Source organism: Coregonus clupeaformis, chromosome 7 (genome assembly GCF_020615455.1).
Source record: "Coregonus clupeaformis isolate EN_2021a chromosome 7, ASM2061545v1, whole genome shotgun sequence".
Taxonomy (NCBI): Eukaryota; Metazoa; Chordata; class Actinopteri; order Salmoniformes; family Salmonidae; genus Coregonus; species Coregonus clupeaformis.
In genome coordinates, this window is record NC_059198.1 from 3,127,706 (window position 1) to 3,142,705 (window position 15,000).

The 15,000-nt window shown below is 44.8% G+C and overlaps 1 protein-coding gene across 3 annotated transcripts in view; it reads left to right on the forward strand.

Moving 5' to 3' along the window:
* The first annotated feature begins 4,824 nt into the window (after nucleotides 1–4,824).
* The window catches only part of LOC121568781 (testis-expressed protein 2-like), a 41,509-nt gene continuing 31,333 nt past the window's right edge, over nucleotides 4,825–15,000 (forward strand). For all 3 annotated transcript variants that reach the window (XM_045221055.1, XM_045221056.1, XM_045221057.1), the window contains exons 1-2: nucleotides 4,825–5,090; nucleotides 6,500–6,609. The gene's annotated coding sequence lies outside the window, so the exon portion shown is untranslated. The remainder of the gene's footprint in view (nucleotides 5,091–6,499; nucleotides 6,610–15,000) is intronic.

The following is a 15,000-nucleotide window of genomic DNA, read 5'->3' on the forward strand; positions in this document are numbered from 1 at the left end:
TATAGTGAAAGGTGAAAGGTAGAGCTGATTTGCAGTTGAAGAGTATGTGTGTGTGTGTGTGTGTGTGTGTGTGTGTGTGTGTGTGTGTGTGTGTGTGTGTGTGTGTGTGTGTGTGTGTGTGTGTGTGTGTGTGTGTGTGTGTGTGTGTGTGTGTGTGTGTGTGTGTGTGTGTGTGTGTGTGTGTGTGTGTGTGTGTGTGTGTGTGTGTGTGTGTGCACATGTTTCTCAGCCTCCTGCTCTTTAATGATAACTTTTGACCAAAGTAACAGGGTACTAATCCTCTTATCTATCAGCACGAGCCATGGCCGGCCAAAAGTTATCATACCCACCTGAGTTTGGAATTCAGAAGTACATGAATATATAACCTATAATATAATAGGATAGAATATAATAGAATTTAATAGAATGGAATGGAATAGAATAGAAATACGTATGAATTATAGCAAATGATAGGAAGCTGTATCATCTCAGGCCAGATGAGTTCCAAAATGTACACAAAGTATACTTCCCTCTCCTCACCTACATTTCCCCTCCTCCCCTCCTCCCCCCATTCTCCTCTCCTCTTTTAAACAAATCAGTGGCAGGCAGCTCGGCTGCGGCATGCACACGTTCCTGGTTATTTGAACTCTGGCAGTGCAGTGCACTTCAAATGGCTTTCAAAGTGAACTGGAGGGAAAAGAGGAGGAGGGAGGGAGAGAACAGAGCAGTCCTTCCACCTGATCAGAAAACCCAGAGATGGAGATTAGGATATGCAAATGAGCTTTGTTATCAGTGCTGACATTCATTATAAATCCCTATAGCAGAGTAAAGGTAACATGAAAAGGTACTGCCCCCTCCCCGTCCACCCACCTCTGCCTAAACAACCAACCCCATCTCTCGTTGTACACATCGCCCAACCCCAGCCCCTGTCTTTTAAGATCAAAACGTTTAGTCATTAACACACAACAAAGAAAGGGCTGCCTTGAAAAGAAAAAGACAAAGTGCCAGTATGCAGCACTTCTGTGTACTTTTCACCGAACGCTGAGCGGTGGCTATTGATTGGTCAGCCGTGGTGGTGCCCCGCAGCACAGAACAGAGGGGAGAGTGAGAAGAGAGAGGCGAGACATCTGCGTCCATCAGTGGCCAGATAAGGCGGCCATCTTTGTTGTTCATCACTGCTGTGTTTCAGTAGTAGTGTGTCTGAGACAGATGCAGCACGGAAGGCCTTGTGATCTCCAAACACTGTGACTGAGCTTTGATGTCTCTCTCTCTCTCTCTCTCTCTCTCTCTCTCTCTCTCTCTCTCTCTCTCTCTCTCTCTCTCTCTCTCTCTGTCTCTCTCTCTCTCTCTCTCTCTCTCTCTCTCTCTCTCTCTCTCTCTCTCTCTCTCTCTCTCTCTCTCTCTCTCTCTCTCTCTCTCTCTCTCTGTCTCCCTCTCTCTGTCTCTCTGTCTCTCTGTCTCTCTGTCTCTCTCTCTCTCTCTCTCTCTCTCTCTCTCTCTCTCTCTCTCTCTCTCTCTCTCTCTCTCTCTCTCTCGCTTCTCTGTCTCCCTCTCTCTCTCTCTCTCACTCTCTCTCTCTCTCTGTCTCTCTCTCTCTCTCTCTCTCTCTCTGTCTCGCTATCTCTGTCTCCCTCTCTCTCTCTCTCTCCCTCTCTCTCTCTCTCTCTCTCTCTCTCTCTCTCTCTCTCTCTCTCTCCTGCTATCTCTCTCTCTCTCTCTCTCTCTCTCTCTCTCTCTCTCTCTCTCTCTCTCGCTCTCTCTCTCTCTCTCTCTCTCTCTCTCTCTCTCTCTCTCTCTCTCTCTCTCTCTCTCTCTCTCTCTCTCTCTCTCTCTCTCTCTCTCTCTCTCTCTCTCTGTGTCTCTCTTCCCGCAGTCACAGGACACAGATGCAGATAGAGACATGAAAAGCTGAGCAGGCATAGAGACAGCAAGAACACATACACGCACAGGCATGCATGTGCTCACACACACACACGAGTGCGCACACATGACCTCTACCCCACAATCTCATTTGAATGTTCAAAGGAGGAGGCAACAGAGGTGGCTCTCTCTACTTCTTTGAAGTTATTAAATGGCCGAGCACTCTGCAGTAATAGTTTGGTTTATGAACTTGATAAAGGATGCGTTATTAAAGCAGCAGAGAGGCAATGGGAGCTCTGGCCTTTCAGCTTAGCAGCAGGAGGCTGGACTGCTTTGATGTGAATCACTGCTGGCTTTGTGTGAGGGAGATAGAGGGATCTTCTGGTGAAACCAGAACTGAGTCTGGGACCAGCGCCCATATCAATTATTAACTAGTCCCTCACTTTCTTCTCTCTTGCCTCTTTCTCTGTGAGTCCCTGTGAGTCTCTCTCTCTCACTGTCTTTCTCTGTGAGTCTCTGTGAGTCTCTCTATTTCTCTCTCTCTCTGTGAGTCCCTGTGAATCTGTCTCTCTCTGTATCTTACTCTCTCTGTCTCTCCCACTCCCACTTCTTGCCTATCGCTCCCCTTTCATCATTCTGAACTTGTATTTGTTCTGTCCCCATCTCACTCATTTCTCTCTCTCTCTCTCTCTCTCTCTCTCTCTCTCTCAATTCAATTTCAATTTCAATTCAATTTAAGGGCTTTATTGGCATGGGAAACGTGTGTTAACATTGCCAAAGCAAGTGAAGTAGATAGTAAACAAAAGTGAAATAAACAATAAATATTAACAGTAAACATTACACTCAGAAGTTTCAAAAGAATAAAGACATTTCAAATGTCATATTATGTATATATACAGTGTTGTAACAATGTGCAAATAGTTAAAGTACAAATGGGAAAATAAATAAACATAAATATGGGTTGTATTTACAATGGTGTTTGTTCTTCACTGGTTGCCCTTTTCTTGTGGCAACAGGTCACAAATCTTGCAGCTGTGATGGCACACTGTGTGGTTTTTCACCTAGTAGATAAGGGAGTTTATCAAAATTGGGTTTGTTTTCGAATTCTTTGTGGATCGCTGTAATCTGAGGGAAATATGTGTCTCTAATATGGTCATACATTTGGCAGGAGGTTAGGAAGTGCAGCTCAGTTTCCACCTCATTTTGTGGGCAGTGTGCACATAGCCTGTCTTCTCTTGAGAGCCAGGTCTGCCTACGGCGGCCTTTCTCAATAGCAAGGCTATGCTCACTGAGTCTGTACATAGTCAAAGCTTTCCTTAAGTTTGGGTCAGTCACAGTGGTCAGGTATTCTGCCACTGTGTACTCTCTGTTTAGGGCCAAATAGCATTCTAGTTTGCTCTGTTTTTTTGTTTGTTCTTTCCAATGTGTCAAGTAATTCTCTTTTTGTTTTCTCATGATTTGGTTGGGTCTAATTGTGTTGTTGTTGTTGTTGTTGTTTTTGTCCTGGGGCTGTGTGGGGTCTGTTTGTGTTTGTGAACAGAGGCCCAGGACAAGCTTACTTAGGGGACTCTTCTCCAAGTTCATCTCTCTGTAGGTGATGGCTTTGTTATGGAAGGTTTGGGAATCACTTCCTTTTAAGTGGTTATAGAATTTAACGGCTCTTTTCTGGATTTTGATAATTAGCGGGTATTGGCCTAATTCTGCTCTGCATGCATTATTTGGTGTTTTACGTTGTACACGGAGGATGTTTTTGCAGAATTCTGCATGCAGAGTCTCAATTTGGTGTTTGTCCCATTTTGTGAATTATTGGTTGGTGAGCGGACCCCAGACCTCAGAACCATAAAGGGCAATGGGTTCTATAACTGATTCAAGTATTTTTAGCCAGATCCTAATTGGTATGTCAAATTGTATGTTCCTTTTGATGGCATAGAAAGCCCTTCTTGCTCTCTCTCTCTCTCTCTCTCTCTCTCTCTCTCTCTCTCTCTCTCTCTCTCTCTGTTATTTTAACCCCTTACACTTTTTCTTTATCTCCCTCTCTCCTGTTCTACCCTCTTATCAGTTCAGTACCTCACAGCACAAATTTGTTCCAGCAATAAATACCACTGGGTGTCACTGTGTTCCTATGTTACACCAGAAAGAGACTTGAAGGAGCCCAGCTGGAAACATTGTTGGGGTCAATTTAATTTCGATTCATTCAATTCAGGAGAGTATTAAAAGTCAACCATTATTTTTTTTACAGAATGTCAGTGCATTTGACGTGACAATGACAGATACCTCTACAGAAATAGATGCATTTTCACTTGTTTACTGTACATATCCACTAGATGGCCACATTTCCCTTCCAAACAGAAATAGATGTTTCTCTCCACAAGATGGCCTTTGTTCAGAAACAACCACTAACCTCTCCCACCCTAGGAACTGGTGTAGAGCTGAAATAATAGGATAGGTGTAGGAAATAAGTGGGTCTATTAGCTCCACCTAGCCCTAAGAAAAGCCACATTGCTTACGCCTATTCAATCCTTTCAGATCTACACAAGTGTCTAGGCGAGGGTTAGGGGCCAGGGGTTGTCCCATGACTATCCCATTTAGTCCCATGACTTCTGAACCACAGAATAACTTTGTGTGAGATCTGGGCCCTATTTAAATACTTTGAGAATGGATCCTTCCCTCCCTCCCTCCCTCCCTCCCACCCTTGCTTTCCTATAGAAGGGAGCTTGCAAAAGTGTTGTCAAAATGTTGTAAACCATAACTGATGCCTGTGATTACAATTCAGGATATTCACCACCATCACTTCATAATGATGCACTTCTGACTCTTCTGCTGCAATATCATAAAATATACATATTATTTGATGTATGAATTCAGTATTGTAAAGTAGACTATATGGTGCTGCAAGGTCGTATAAAGACAGCGTTATACAATGTGGGTGTGTCGTATGATCACCAAAACAAATATCTGGTCTCCAGCCTCCAACATTTTAATCAATCCCAGAGTGTATAGGCTAGAGATCAGATGCCCATTAGGCGTTCTGCCATCGGATCCGATTGGATTATTTTTCCCTTGGATAACAGAGAATAATTTTTTCTCACTGTATAGGGCTGTCGCTGGGCTTCACATTCAGCGCTCATCATCACGAATGTAGGCTGCTATACTATACGCAGATTGATTGTGGGAAATCCAGGATTAGTTACAGCGTGCATCAGCGACAGCGTCAAACACGCCCGATGTGGATGAAATGAACCGTCGATACGGTAAGATTGATATCGCCCGTAATAATAGCCTATATTGTAATATGCCTTGCTTTCTCTCTCAGAGAGCATTTTTTTTGGCAATGGCTGTATCCTCCAATCCATTCAGTCGGGTGGGTCTACTATATTTGACACGGAAGAGAGCAAGCAGAGAGAAGCCTTCTACAGATGTGGACAGACAAAGCCAAAGTGGGGATGTGACTCCAACCTGTTTAATATGTCCGCTACAGAGGTTAACCTACAATGTTACAGTGTAACGGTGCTGATACATTGCAACCATCTAAAATGGGAGCGGTAGGCAATTGTAGCCTAGGCTGTAACGTTACACATACAGTAGCGTATAGCCTAGCCTATTTATCTGCATATGAATGCACGTCTTTGTTTATGCTACAGTGTTTATGTCATGGTTTCATGTTATTAACTGACATATCATTTGCAGCAAGCAGATATAGGCTAGGGCTCGTTGTCTATAGGCTCTGAGCTGTTAAGCAGTGCTCGCAGGTCTCCATTTAGTAATATTATGAGCAATTATTGGCTAGGTATCACATAGATACAGTGATGAATCAGCTAGGTATAGGCCCAGCTAATCTTTGCTTGTAATAATAGCATATCCTTCTGTTCCTTCTGAAACTGAGCCAGACATGGACAATTTAAGGTGAAAATATCTCATTCTATATGATTTTTCATACTGATGTTGGTTTCAACAATGAATAGGGAGACAGATACTGATGTTTACATTTACATTTGAGTCATTTAGCAGACGCTCTTATCCAGAGCGACTTACAGTTAGTGAGTGCATACATTTTCATACTGGCCCCCCGTGGGAAACGAACCCACAACCCTGGCGTTGCAAGCACCATGCTCTACCAACTGAGCTACAGGGGACCTATGTTGGTTTCAATAATGACTAGGGAGACAGAGGAATTGAGGCACTGTGTGAGCTCATGTCTCTGCTGTATCTCATTGACATCAATTGTGCTATAATCCTGTCATTACACATACATCTTTATGGGTTTTTGTGGTAGAAGCATTTACAATGTCGCTACACTGGTAACTAGCTGGAAACAGAGTTCAGTCACCGTTTGTTCTCTCCTTACCTGAACACCTCAGTCTCTGTTCTCTCTGCTCTCACTCTCTCTGTGGTGAATGGGGTTAGTGAAGGGATCAGTGAAGTTTTGTCATTCATCCATGTGTTTGTGTTGGAGACAAGTTCAGCACATTAATATTGTATGAGTCCCTGTTCATTCACAGAACTGCAGTCTGTCTGCTGCTTGAGAGAGTGGCGTGGGGGACAGGGTTTACACGCAAATCAGAGTGCTACCGATGTGCTGTGTGTGTGTGACAGTAAAATGATTGTATACCTTCTAGTGCTCTCCCTCACTACAACCTATGTGTCTCTCTCTCCCATGCAGGCCTCTAAAGCCTCACCATGATCCATGGCCTGGCTGTGAGTGTCAGTGAGGGCAGACAGTGTTGCAGCCCAGGCCAGAGGCAGCAGATTGAATGCCACTGAAGTCTCACGGTAAGCCTGAATATGAGCTCTTATTGATCTGCATCCTGCATGGTGACTGTATGGCCTGACCTCGCAGAGAGGGAGGAGGGGGGGGGATTGATCCATAGCCTTAGCCTCTCTCTCTCTATCGCTCTCTTCTCTGTTTCTTTTTCTCTCTCTATTTATCGCCGTCTCTCTCTTTCTCTCTCTCTCTGTCTCTCCCTGTCTCTCTCTCTCAAAATGTTTTCTTCAATTTAAGGCCTTTATTGGCATGGGAAACGTATGTTAACATTGCCAAAGCAAGTGAAGTAGATAATAAACAAAAGTGAAATAAACAATAAAAATTAACAGTAAACATTACACTCAGAAGTTCCAAAAGAATAACGACATTTCAAATGTAATATTATGTCTATATACAGTGTTGTAACGATGTGCAAAACGTTAAGGTATGAAAGGGAAGATAAATAAACCTAAATATATTTTTATATTTACAATGGTGTTTGTTCTTCACTGGTTGCCCTTTTCTTGTGGCAACAGGTCACAAATCTTGCAGCTGTGATGGCACACTGTGGTATTTCACACAATAGATATGGGAGTTTATCAAAATCCAGTTTGTTTTCAAATTCTTTGTGGGTCTGTGTAATCTGAGGGAAATATGTGTCTCTAATATGGTCATACATTTTGCAGGAGGTTTGGAAGTGCAGCTCAGTTTCCACCTCATTTTGTGGGCAGTGTGCACATAGCCCTGGTCAGGTATTCTGCCACTGTGTACTCTCTGTTTAGGGCCAAATAGCATTATAGTTTGCTCAGTTTTTTTGTTAGTTACTTGACACATTGGAATGAATTATCTTTTTGTTTTCTCATGATTTGGTTGGGTCTAATTGTGTTGCTATCCTGGGGCTCTGTGGAGTCTGTTTGTGTTTGTGAACAGAGCCCCAGGACCAGCTTTCTTAGGGGACTCTTCTCCAGGTTAATCTCTCTGTAGGTGATGGCTTTGTTATGGAAGGTTTGGGAATCGCTTCCTTTTAATTGGTTGTAGAATTTAACGGCTCTTTTCTGGATTTTGATAATTAGCGGGTATCGGCCTAATTCTGCTCTGCATGCATTATTTTGTGTTTTACGTTGTACACTGAGGATATTTTTGCAGAATTCTGCATGCAGTCTCAATTTGGTGTTTGTCCCATTTTGTGAATTATTGGTTGGTGAGCGGACCCCAAACCTCACAACCATAAAGGTCAATGGGTTCTATAACTGATTCAAGTATTTTTTGCCAGATCCTAATTGGTATGGTAGGTCCCCTGTAGCTTAGTTGGTAGAGCATGGTGCTTGCAACACCAGGGTTGTGGGTTCGTTTCCCACGGGGAGCCAGTATGAAAAATGTATGCACTAACTGTAAGTCGCTCTGGATAAGAGCGTCTGCTAAAATGTATGTCGAATTTTATGTTCCTTTTGATGGCATAGAAGGCCCTTCTTGCCTTGTCTCTCAGATCGTTCACAGCTTTGTGGAAGTTACCTGTGGCGCTGATGTTTAGTCTGAGGTATGTATTGTTTTTTGTGTGCTCTAGGGCAACGGTGTCTAGATGGAATTTGTATTTGTGGTCCTGGCAACTGGACCTTTTTTGGAACACCATTATTTTTCTCTTACTGAGATTTACTGTCAGGGCCCAGGTCTGACAGAATCTGTGCAGAAGATCTAGGTGCTGCTGTAGGCCCTCCTTGGTTGGGGACAGAAGCACCAGATCATTGTCCCGTGTAGCTCAGTTGGTAGAGCATGGCGCTTGCAACGCCAGGGTTGTGGGTTCGATTCCCACGGGGGGCCAGTATGAAAATGTATGCACTCACTAACTGTAAGTCGCTCTGGATAAGAGCGTCTGCTAAATGACTAAAATGTAAATGTAATCCAGCGAACAGACATTTGACTTCAGGTTCTAGTAGGGGGAGACCGGGTGCTGCAGACTGTTCTAGTGCCCTCGCCAATTCGTTGATATATATGTTGAAGAGGGTGGGGCTTAGGCTGCATCCCTGTCTCACCCCACGGCCCTGTGGAAAGAAATGTGTGTGTTGTTTGCCAATTTTTTACCACACACTTGTTGTTTGTGTACATGGATTTTATAATGTCGTATGTTTTTCGCCCAACACCACTTTCCATCAATTTGTATAGCAGACCCTCATGCCAAATTGAGTCAAAAGCTTTTTGGAAATCAACAAAGCATGACAAGACTGCCTTTGTTTTGTTTTGTTTGTTTGTCAATTAGGGTGTGTAGGGTGAATACGTGGTCTGTCATACAGTAATTTGGTAAAAACCCAATTTGACATTTGCTCAGTACATTGTTTTCACTGAGGAAATGTACGAGTCTGCTGTTAATTATAATGCAGAGGATTTTCCCAAGGCTGCTGTTGACGCATATCCCATGGTAGTTATTGGGGTCACATTTTGTCTCCACTTTTGTGGATTGGGGTTATCAGTCCTTGGTTCCAAATATTGGGGAAGATGCCAGAGCTAAGGATGATGTTAAAGTATGAGTAATGAGTTTAAGTATAGCCAATTGGAATTTGTGGTCTGTATATTTGATCATTTCATTGAGGAGATCATCAACACCACAGGCCTTTTTGGGTTAGAGGGTTTGTATTTTGTCTTGTAGTTCTCTCTCTCTCTCTTTCTCTCTCTCCCCCTCTCTGTCCATCTCCCCTTCTCCCTCAGTCCCAACCCTCTAAACCACTGTGCCTTTTTCTGGCATACATTAACAATGCTAAGCGGTTTGCATTATCTCACCACATTACATAGAGGACATACTGTATTATACCGTAATCTGCGAAGAGACGTGTCTGAGTGTGTGTTCTGTGTGTGTGTTCTGTGTTCTGTGTGTGTGTTCTGTGTTCTGTGTTCTGTGTGTGTATTCGTGTGCGAGCCTGCCTGCGTGTGTGTGGCAGCCTGCCTTAGGGAGACTGAAGCAGTATACTTTATAAAGGGCAGGACAGCATCTTGAATTTGGCATTACCAAACTCAATAAGAGCAATAAAAACTCTGCAACTGACGGTATAAATCTCCCCTGGCTTTTAGTGTTTTGGCTAATTAAAGACATCACTGCTGTCACTAGACTTTTTACTCTAACTACACTGGAGATTTGTTGGTAAGTAGGTACAGTATGCTAATGAGAACACATATGAACTGTCTCTGAGTGTGAATGTGTGGGGGATAGGGGGTGATGGTGTGTGTGGGGGGATGAGTGTGTGTGTGTGCGTGTGGGTGTGTGTGTCTGTGTGTTTGCATGTACGTGCGTTAATGCGCATGTGTGTCTGTGTTACGGTAAACTCGTTCCCAGACACTTCTTCCCAATGCCTGGGGATGAGGTTAGCATCATGGGTACTTCTATCAACTATGTGTATTGAGCTTTTCAGCTTTTCAGGTTGAGCTGCAGGGCTGTAGGTTCTCTCCAAGTCTAAATACATTCAGCTTGAGGCTCTGGCCAGCCATCTCTGACTGACTGACTCAGTACTCAGCCTTAAGGAAACAAGTCACGACTGCTTCTTTTAACAACCAGTGTGTAGGATGGTATCTGTGTTCAGTATGCATATGGAGGCCTCCCCTGTGTGATGGTCAAGGGCAGGGGAGTGTGTGTGTGTGGGTGGGTGTTTTGTGTGTGTCCACACTTATCGCTTAGTGTGCATGTGCACGCACACACACACCAGCCAGGTCGTTCAAGATTGACATCGAAATTGGACGTCTATCCATGTCCTGAGGATGTTGGGAAATGCCTTCAGAACCGGCCACTAGGGGCAACAGTGAGCGTTATTACCATCAGGTAGGCTTGGGTTTTGCCAGGGTGTTGTGGATGGGCGTAATCCAATGACTCTGGATCAGTTGTTTTATTTTTGTTTTTAACTCTATCCCAAACCTTAACCCTTACCTTAACCATATGGAATGAGTGCCTAAACTTAATGTTTTAACCCTATCCCAAACCTTAACCCTTACCTTTACCATATGGAATGAGTGCCTAAACTTAATGTTTTAACCCTATCCCAAACCTTAACCCTTACCTTTACCATATGGAATGAGTGCCTAAACTTAATGTTTTAACCCTATCCCAAACCTTAACCCTTACCTTTACCATATGGAATGAGTGCCTAAACTTCACCCTTAACTTCTAAATGTGACGTTTGGAGAAATAGAATGATACAGAGCAGCAGGAGCAACAAAAACACTTTGGAGAACGTGGATGAACGTCTAAATCTGCAGCTCTCCTACTCACCTGTCACTATGACAACCTCCTGCAGGTGCCACGGATAAAGGCGCCTGTCACTCTTGTTGCTGCTTCCACCTGCTTGTGTGTGTGTGTTTGTGTGTGTGTGTGTGTGTGTGTGTTTGCTCATCGACTGGTTCTCTTAGCCTTACTGTGAGGCAGACTGATTTCAGCTGCTTTCAATCTCCAGAGGCCAGTGTTTCAAAAACTACATAAAATGATCCTGTGTTGTGTTGAGTTCTGATTTGGTCCCTCATTGCTTTTGGATGAATTGTTAAGTTAAATATGTAGTGTTACCTGTGTTTGACCAGGGTGGTACGTCCCTTTCTATTGAGGCTCTCTCAGATCAGGAAGTGTTCTCTTCCTGTAAAGCAGGTTCTGGATATTCGCCCAAAACACACACGCATATGTACACAGACTACGCGCATGCACACACAAACACACACACACACACACACACACACACACACACACACACACACACACACACACACACACACACACACACACACACACACACACACACTGTAGAGATACATACACTAGACACACACTATAGCTGCTACTAGGCCAGATGGAAGTCAGGTCAGTTGAATGCAAAGTGAATTTGCTAGTCAGATAAAGCTATTTTCCCTATTCTCTGTACTGTATGTGTATGTGAATGCATGATATGTGTGTGTGTGTATGTATGTATTTGGACTGGTCTTTGCATAATGCAGTATGGTAAATACATTTGAATTTAATCACTTTTTGACAGCAACCCCTTTTGGTTTCAATGAAACCGTCCATACATAATTGCCCATTGTAGAAGTGCTCAGAAAGTGACTTGTTGGACCTGAATGACAAAACATTCAAGAGATAAAGGTGCTCAAAGTTGACCTATTTTGCATACCCCACCATGCCATGAGACATCCATGGCTTCACCACTGGAAAAGATAAACGGTTGAGATTAATATAATTTAAAAGCTTACAAACAGGGTTGTCAAACTGTTTTATGATTTATAGATATACACAACCGTTCAAAAGTTTGGGGTCACTTAGAAATGTCCTTGTGCTGATTTTTAAAAAATCAAAATGAGGAAGTCAGGATTAATGGCTACAATGAGCACGTTTTGCAGTGCACAGCTTTTCGAAGCAGGGTTTGAAGCATGATACTGCAACTCTCAGCTCCTGCTCAATGTTTAGCTGGGACCTGTACTTGGTCTTCAGTGCAGCAACAGCAGAGAAGCCAGTCTCACAAAGATAAGATGTTGCAAAAGGAAGTAGAATGCCCATGGCCCTCTGCCCTAAGAGTGGATACTGCCTCTCTACACTCAGCCAGAATTCACTCAGTGTCTGTGATGTGAACCTCAGTCTCAATGTGGAGTCAGACGTCATATCAATGAACTGGTCCTCCTCTGCAGAGCTGAAACCAGTTGGAGCTGGTGCATTGAAAGGATCTCTCACCCAGTCATATTGGGAACTGTTTTCAGGGAAGTACTTTTTAAAGAATCCCATCAGTGATGAAATATGCTCCTTAATATATGGAATCACTGAGGTGGCATCATAGTCAGTAGTGTCAACAAATTCATGCAGGTTCTCGAATTAATGAGTATTTCCTTCATCAAGTCGCCTGCCCCACATTGCAAGCTTTTGAGTGAAAGAGCTGATCTTGTCTGTGACCTGAGGGAGGTGTTTATCTTTCCCTTGAAGCTGTAGATTTAGTTCATTTAGCTTTCCAAATATGTCACTCAGGTAGGCCAGTTTTGCCAGGATGTTCTCATCACTAAATTTTTCTGCGAGGTCATACTTGTGCTCCTGCTCCGAAAACATTCTTATCTGCTCTCTGAGCTCAAAAACTTGGGACAAGACTTTTCCTCGTGACAGCCACCTTGCTTCACTGTGAAACAGCACAGCTTGATGTTCAGCTCCCATCTCCTCACAGATAGCAGAGAAGACTCTTGTTTTTTAGTGGTCTGGTCTTTATAAAATTGACTACACCTACAATGTCAGTCATAACCTCACTTAATTCAGAGGAAAGGTGCCTTGATGCCAGTGCTTCTCTGTGTATAACACAGTGTGTCCACTCAGCATTAGGTGAGGCCTTCTTGATGAGTGCCCAAAGTCCTTTTCTCATCCCTGCCATGGTCTGTGCACCATCACTGCAAACACCAATGCAGTTCTCCCACTTTAGCCCATTCTCAGTCAGGAAGCAGTCCAGCATTTTGAATAGCTCTTCAGCTGTGGCTCTGTCTCTGACATATTTACAAAAAAAGTAGATCCTCACACAGGGAGTTTGTCATGTCAAAACGTATATTTACATTTATATATACGTCTGGCGACAGTGTCATTGGACAGAGGGATAGTTTTTTTTTTTTGCAGCACTTGCGTCATCCAGCATGGCAGACAGTATCAGCTCCTCTGCTATGGAGTGTTTTTTTTTGTTGCACTGAGCAATTTGGTACGCCACCTTATATGATGCTAACAGTGCTCGCTGGTTTACTGAAGTAGCATTCACAAAGCGGGACGATTGTTGGCAATATTCGGCACGTTTTTGCTGAAAAAACTCAAGCGGCTTATCAGCGTGATTGGGGTGTAATGTTTTTAAGTGACGCCTTAATTTATTTGGCTTCATGCTGTCCGCTGCCAACGTCTCCCACCGTAGTCACAGTGAAGCCAAGCGCTACATACGCTTCGTCATATTTCCTCGTCTTAGCTTTCGGGAGACTTACGTTTGTCTCATTATCTCCGTCTCTCTCCGCCTTTCTTTTCATCCCTGTTAAGTATGTTTCCATGGTGTCTCTTAAGGGTTTGTTATCTGCACTTCATATCTCCTGCTCTGTGCTGTGTGCTCTTGTTCGGTGCAAAAAAACCCTACTCCCTGCGGCAAAAAAAAGCATGTTTCCCGGGGTCACACGCACCCCCCCTGGCATCGCTCCGAGCCCCCACTATTTGAGAAGGACTGCATTAGAGTGTCTAGTTTGCGGTCCTGATACTGAGGTAGAGGGCTGCGGTCCTGATACTGAGGTAGGGGGCTGCGGTCCTGATACTGAGGTAGAGGGCTGCGGTCCTGATACTGAGGTAGGGGGCTGCGGTCCTGATACTGAGGTAGAGGGCTGCGGTCCTGATACTGAGGTAGGGGGCTGCGGTCCTGATACTGAGGTAGAGGGCTGCGGTCCTGATACTGAGGTAGGGGGCTGCGGTCCTGATACTGAGGTAGGGGGCTGCGGTCCTGATACTGAGGTAGAGGGCTGCGGTCCTGATACTGAGGTAGAGGGCTGCGGTCCTGATACTGAGGTAGAGGGCTGCGGTCCTGATACTGAGGTAGAGGGCTGCGGTCCTGATACTGAGGTAGAGGGCTGCGGTCCTGATACTGAGGTAGAGGGCTGCGGTCCTGATACTGAGGTAGAGGGCTGCGGTCCTGATACTGAGGTAGAGGGCTGCGGTCCTGATACTGAGGTAGGGGGCTGCGGTCCTGATACTGAGGTAGAGGGCTGCGGTCCTGATACTGAGGTAGAGGGCTGTGGTCCTGATACTGAGTTAGGGGGCTGCGGTCCTGATACTGAGGTAGAGGGCTGTGGTCCTGATACTGAGGTAGAGGGCTGCGGTCCTCAGGGCATACACCTCTGTTCTGTTAGTTTGCTAGACCTAACTGCACTGCTGATACACCTTCTTCAGCCTGCCTATGTTGTCCATACTCTACCTGCGTGCCCTGGACAGGCCTTAATCCCCAACCATAATCCTGTGTGGGTTCTCTCAAAGCTGGTTGTGTAATTTCCCCTTGCTCAGTCAGCCCACCTCAACCTGGGCGGATGGGGACTGGAGGCTAGGGGAGACAGATGTGGTTGGGGTCGACAGAGGTGGGGACGGTGACAGACTCAGGAGACATAGTGCATAGACTACTGCAACTCGCTGTTGGCTGGCCTCCCTGCCTGTGCCATTAAACCCCTACAACTCATCCAGAATGCCGCAGCCCGTCTGGTGTTCAACCTTCCCAAGTTCTCTCACGTCACCCCCCTCCTCCGCACACTCCACTGGCTTCCAGTTGAAGCTCGCATCCGCTACAAGACCATGGTGCTTGCCTATGGAGCAGTGAGGGGAACGGCACCTCTGTACCTTCGGGCTCTGATCAGTCCCTACACCCAAACGAGGGCATTGCGTTCATCCACCTCTGGCCTGCTGGCTCTCCTTCCTCTGCGGA